Source organism: Labrus mixtus, chromosome 12 (genome assembly GCF_963584025.1).
Source record: "Labrus mixtus chromosome 12, fLabMix1.1, whole genome shotgun sequence".
Classification (NCBI taxonomy): domain Eukaryota; kingdom Metazoa; phylum Chordata; class Actinopteri; order Labriformes; family Labridae; genus Labrus; species Labrus mixtus.
Genome location: NC_083623.1, coordinates 6,543,762 through 6,550,910, shown reverse-complemented (window position 1 = coordinate 6,550,910; position 7,149 = coordinate 6,543,762).

Below are 7,149 nucleotides of genomic sequence, written 5' to 3'. Positions count from 1 at the left end.
CTTCCGTAGATGAGGACCTTCACAGTCAGACCCTAAAAATGTTCCTGGAAATAGGGTGATGCCATTTGTCAGACGTGCAGGATCTCTGAAACACATCTCTGTTATTGTAAGAGATAACTTTGAGAGATCATACGCAGAAAATACGTGTTACAGATCAGATCTGTACTCTAAGGTTAAGGACACATGATGGAAAAATAAACTTGTGAACCACTGGATCGTTACGGCAGTCTTTAGATATCATATCAGTAGTTTCATAAATACAGTGGTAAGGCCAAGAAAAGCAGGTGTGAAGCCACAAGAAGAACTAATCTGTTTTCAGCGGTGCGTTCAGGGTCTACACGGGCGACTTCTTTTCCTCGAAATATACTGAAGGATTGGAATCGAACCGCTCAAAGACGGTCGCAGATTAACGCTTGAAAATTGGATCGGACGATTGTGAATTAACCATTGCCCCTGTACGACAACAACAGTGCACGAGGAGAAGGTGTGTGTGTAGTGGTTTGTGTGATGTGGAGGGTTTAATTGTGCGATGGTCAGATGGTGAAACCGCACAAAAAAAAAAAAAAAAAAAAACAACACAAAGAAAGAAAAGAAAGAAAGACCCCCACACATGGACAGACAGGAGCAGACAGAGAGACGGACACATGGATCCATATATTATATATTCCTGTGAGTGTGTGTGTGTAGGCACAAATATACAATCTGTGTGTGTGTGTGTGTGTGTGTGTGTGTGTGTGTGTGTGTGTTACGTGTGTGTGTGCGCTACCTGGCCAGCAGTGGTAACAGGCTCTGAGGCCTTTAATGGGATTTAGCCTGAGGCTGTTTTATTAAGATGTCGGCTTTCCCTGCTGCCTCTGCAGCTGACACCATTCCCCACTGATACCCCCCCCCCCCTCCACCCTGCCAACCCTCACCCCCGCCGCACACCAGCCTCCAAGCTGCACCCCACCAGACCCGGCCCCCCCCTCCATCACACCCCACCACAAATCCCCTCAACTGTCACCCCCGTCGTCCCTCCTCCTTCGTCCTCGCCCCGGTGCCCCCTCTTCCTCACTGTTCTGCACCCTCTAATGACCCTGCCACTGCCAAATACCGTGACTCACCCCCACGACCCCCTTCCTCACCTCTGTCCTCTCTGCCTTTTGATTCATCTCGCTGTTTTTTTTTTTTTTTTTTTAAATTGGCAACTCATTTGGCTAAAAAGTCAGAGAAAGGCCGAGATAAAAAGACAAAAATATCCAAGCTTTTCTCTGCCACCGCTCTGCACTTTTATTTATTCTTTTACTAAATGTCGTCTTTGCACGAGGACATGATGCAGCAGGAAGTGAGACGACACTCTTGTCAACTTCTATACGAGGTCAAAAACAAAGTGAGACCAAAGAGTGCTCTCTTTAACAAAACCAGCAGTTTCTTCTCTCTTGTTTTTTCGTCAGCAGTTCTTTTTAAGGTTTTACTCCCGATTCTGCATTTTCTCAGACTTGTGCATTTACAACTCATTTTACTTTAAGAGGATGTTAAATAACTTGGAGGCAGACACAACTGACCGGAGATGTTCTCCCTGATGCGTTTGTGGATGATCTCGAAAAACATCTGCGGTTTAAATTTGATATCTTTGTCTTTCGATGTCTTGTAATGTATTTTTTTTATTTGTAAGTGTGGCTGCTCATTGTTTGTTTAAAACTCTTTGCAAGGAAACACACTCCTGAAAACGAGATTTTTAATCTCAACGAGTTTCTTCCCCGGGTAAATAAAGGTTTTAAGAAAATCGGAGGAAGTTAAGCTTTGATATCGCGTAACTAGTCGTGTGTGTGTGTGACAGGTGGTGTTTTATCACAGGGCAGTTTTGAGGCTGTCGATGTTAAAATAAAGGCCGAGCAGTTCAATCAAAAGTTACTGAACTGAGAGTCTTTATCTTATCTTTATCTCTATGTCTTTAACATAAAGTCTTTATGTTCTTTTTGCTCTCGTTCTACAGTCTGCCATCCTGAGGTTGATGTTGTGAACTGTAAGAATTTAGAGACGCATGAAAATAGAAGCTGAGGAAACTGACTCTAAATATAAATATATTCACAACTTTGAATTAAGTAAAACTTGAAATATCAAAGCATGGCAATTCTACACTGAAGGAAATGAATTCAAATGAAGTAAAGGAAAAAGAGGGTTATCAGCGTGCACAGAGCTTTTAGTGTTGTAGTGTTGTATTAGAAAAGAAAATATAGGTGATTAATGCATACATTGCTAACCTTCCCTTAATGTTAAGTCCATCATAGTAGATGATTGAATCACTTTAATCTTTACAATGCATCATATTTCACAGCAGATCAAATGTTTAGAATCTGAGTCTGCAAAGGAGCTGAGAGTCGTTCGATAAATCCAGTGAAGTAGAAGATGCAACAACTTCCTCTGAATTGTTGAGGAGGAAAAATATGAAGATGCACACAAAGGAAATATTCAAGTGATGGATAAAGACCTCAAGTCTCTACTAAATGTTAAATGCTTCAGGTGTATGTATTTATTCATGTTGAACATTTATTTATGCGACTGCATTACATTAACCCGTAGTGCATAATATTATTGTTTGATGAGAATCTAATTAAGAGAAAATTAAAGGTTAGTAGTCTTATTATGAGACTGAGGTAATTATTCTTTCCAACATGTCAGAGGATGAAATGAAAGGGAAATGTGTTTTTACTGTAAATTAGTTAATGGCAGGGTTTGTGCATGGTGTTTAAAAAGTGTTCACTCGGAAAACGTGATTTTATTTGATCAACTGAAAATGTATCGAATGTGTTTATTTAAAAAATAATCATTAGTGTTATTAACCAACGTGGAGAAATGAGCAGCTTTTAGGATAATAGCAGGATGAAAATTCTCAGTATTTTTATATTATTTAGTATTTTATGATCCTGCAAGGAGCACACAGTAAAGTAAAAAGGAAAATGTGTAGAAAAACTGGAATTTTTTAGCGGAATTTGTAAATATATATATATATAAATTTTAAACTTACTATTGAACCAGGCTTGAGACTGCATTTAAAGTAAAATGTGACAACTGTCCCTCACAGGCCACCGTACATGGGAGTGATTCTTTGAAGTATTGGATCAGTCATTTTTTTTATCAGGACTGAAATAGGCCTTTTATACATATTGTTCCTGTAAACTGAATTAAAAAAAAAAAAACATCTTTTACAACATTCAGAACAATTATATTATTTCACGGATCAAAAAAAGGCAAAAAAAAAAAAAAAAATGAGAGCAATCAAACAAAAATGCCTCGTGCCTTTTCCCCCCACTGTCTTTATTGGCTTTCATGCTCTCACCCTCCTCACAACATCTCCTCTTCTCTTACACTTCCCCAGGAAACACTTAGCCCCGATCCCCCCCCCCCCCCCCCTCGACAGAGCCCACAGCGGTGACTCTGCCTCCCCTCGGCCCCCGCACCTTAAGGCGCTTCCCCTCGCTGCTGCCTCGCAGGTACTCACTTCCTGTGCCCCCCGATACCCCCCCAGCTCCCACCCTAAGGTCCCACCCCCCGCAGGCGCTGGTGCAACTCTAAGAACATCGACGACGAGGCTCGGCTTCGGCTTTGTAGTCGCTTGTAAGCGCTGTTAGCATGTAGCTTCTGATATTTTGGCTAACGGTGAGGACGCTTTGGTTGATTCAGAAACTTATAAAACACTCAAACGGCACTTTGGGGCGTGTGTTCGCCCGAGCATTTCTTTGTCTGTACGGACATTTGCTTGGAGGGAATTTTTGAAGTACGAGTTTAAGCGCCTGTTTGGGTGTGTACGTGTGCTTATGTGTGTGTTTAAGTGTGTTTTCTTCTGCCCTGTCTTGAGTGCTTTTGCTGTTTTTTCCTGGCAGCTTGTTCTGATTGGCCGGCCCTGGGGAGAGCAGATATCATGTTTAGCCCCAAACCAACATGCATCCCTCATCCACCATCCTCTGCTGCCACGACTGTGAGTGAGTGAGTGATTGTGTGTGTGTGTGTGTGTGTGTGTGAGAGAATGAAAGCAGTAGAGAGTGTCAGAGGGAGGTCTGTGCGTTCAGGCGATCACACACTCGGCTCTTTCTGCTAAAGTGCTCCTCGTCTCCTTGGCGAGCGCTGATGAGGGATGACATCACAGCACTTTGTTTTATCTTTTAAAGATGAGCAGGGAGCCCTTCACTTCCCCTTAATGAGGCCGAGGTGCCCGCAGAATATATGGAAAGTGTGTGTGTGTGTGTGTGTGTGTCTTTGCGTGCATAGGTGTGGGTGCGTTTCTGGTTTTCTCTGCACACTCTCGCTAACACCCATTTTACCCATAACCCCTGGCATTTCCTGTCCTGCAGCCATGTGTCAGACCTCATTGGCTGCTGCATCAATAACAGCGCGCTCGCCCGGGCTCCTAATACCACATCTGCAGCGTATCACGGTTACCGCCGCTTCGACCGATTATCTTGTTCTGTTCGGTTGTGCGGCGGCGGTGATTTGGGTTGATCTGAGGTTTGTTTACATGTCTGCCCCCGATGATCATACAGGGGGGGGGGGGGGGGGGGCTGAAGTTTACATGTGGACTTCTTAACTCCAACAATTTTCCCATCAAGTGCAGATATATAAAGCAGCTTGTGTTGATTGACACCAGTATTTCCAGATAAGACAATCGTACATGCAACATGTCTGAATGAGTTTGAAAGACTGAAAACTTTCCCATCAAACCTGAAGATCCAAAATAAAGTCCAGTCAAAAATGTTAAAAGAATCAAGAACAAAACGGCTCCTTAAAGGTTTTTATCATCTCTCTAAATCATTAAAATAATCAAACATACTTCACATATTCACAGAAAATGAATAAGTAGATACATTTATTAACAATCAGTCAAAAATGTTTTTTTTTTAAGAGACATCAGGTGAGCGGGGGTCCTGCAAGTTCTGAGTTGAATCTGGTGTTTGCTGTGGACAGCTATGATTAATTTATGTCATATTTGTTGTGCTTAGTGTCAGTATCAGAGTAGTATAGAAGTCTTAGTTCAAATTAAGCCTGACAAAGATTCATAACCTGAACATATCAGCGACACATCAAATATTTAAAATCTGAAATGATGACCTATGACCTATGCTACTTTAACACCATTTAAAAATGACACCTTTCATCATCATCACTCTGTATAGTAATTAACTGGTAGTATGACTACAACTCTCTTCCTTCTACACAAAATATCAAATGAATCAAATGAGTAATGATTATGACATCATCATGTAAGGAGGATATTTCAGTGTGAAACCTGATCAGCATGCGCTCTAAGAATCAGTTTCAGTATTCACTCAATAAACTGAGTTACAGTAGAGATAAACAACCCCCCCCTCTGAGTTTATTTATTGCATGTTGTAAATATGAATTTGCATTTGTTTCTGCAGCCACATGCTGCTCAGAGCGTTATTTTTTTTTACGTGAGCCCGTGTCTGTGGTACCACGAGCAGACGGGAGCTCACCTCGCAAAGAAAACGAAGTCAAGCTGAGCCCGTGGCTTTATAACGACAGTATGTTTTATATGTCGGCTTCAGAAAACACTCTCATGCTGTGAACAAGAAGCGATGCACACCCGTTGTTCACTCTCGTTGATTTGATTACTGGAGTTCAGCAAAGTTATTCAGCACGACTTATGACGCTGCAACTTACTGCTGGAGGAAAAGAGGGGGGAAAAAAGGAGCTAGGAGTTTTATTTTGGAAAGTTTGGCCTGACGGAAAATAGAGTAGATTTCCCTTTTTGAGATACAAGTTATAGTCTCTCACTGAAACTGGATTAAAATGATACATATAGTAAAGTAAGGATCTAATTTGAGACTAAAAATAACCTGCAAAACTCAGTTAAAGCTCAAAAGATACGTTAAGTTTTTCAGACAGGATATGACATAAGTATGAAGTTGGGGAACTGTTTCTCCTCATTTTGATGTATGCATGCTTCATGTTCAACCAGGGGTCTCTTCAGTACAACATGCAGTGTCTTTATAATGGATTTATAGAAGTAGTTTCTCTTCACTAATTGTGCAATTATTGCCAGTTGAAACTTTTCTGCTTCTGCAAACTTGAAAAAAAAATCTCAAATATGACCCTCTTTGTGTTGATGTACGTGCTTCAAATCTCCTCTTTAGTTTTATTTTTCTGGACAAAATCTCTTTGACATCACAAATGGAGCAAAGACAACATAATCTAGCTTCTAAAAACAGTAAAAAACAAAGTGATTAAGTCTCCCGACAAGAGGAAAGACAAACACAGACAGCAGCAGTTCATCAAAAATAGATAATCCTGCCAAACAAAAAAAAAAAAAAAAAAAAAGGTTCTTGGCATTAGATGTTTAATCCAAACATGTCTTGTTCCTAATCCTCATGGGAAACTGCTGCACGCGGGTTCCCCCAATGTGTGTGCCATGTTGCCAGACGTGGCGGTAGCTGGCTAACGCGGCTGTGTGTGTGATTAACCAGCGTTAGCCGTCATTAGCCTCTGCGCACCAACGCAGCAGCAGAGTGCAATTAACCCGCTAATCCGGCTAATCCGCTAATGGAGCTAATCTGATAGACTGGAAGAGAGGCTTTTCAATAGGCTTTCTCTGGGAACACACACACACACATGAACACACACACGCACACAGCAGAACAGACTCTGTCTCCCTCCGTTTCCAGCTTTCAAACATGTTTACACACACTTATTCAGACACACACTCTCAGTCAGTCCGGGTTAAATCCAGTGTGTCCGGCAGCAGTGAATTAGAGGGGCCGATCCGTCCTCCAGACATCTCGCCCACAGCCATTAGTCAGCCCGGGGCCTCTGTCACACACACACACACACACACACACACACACACACACACACTGACCACAGAGAGACAGGAGGAGGAGGAGGAGGAAGGGGGGGAAGACGGATAACAAGAGAGAGAGAGAGAGAAGTGGATTTACCTAAAGCTTGGTTTTTAAACAAATGTGATCCCCTCATTCTGATCTGTGACATCATGACCACAAAGTGTGCAGCAGTAGCGGCCAAGAGGCGAAATCTCAAACCAGCTCTGGTGACTATTAACACCCCAAACGCGCCGCTTCACGTGCTTCACTTTCACTTTGAATATTGTTGCAGAAACGTTGAACCTTCATTGAAACTTCTAAACATGTCATCACA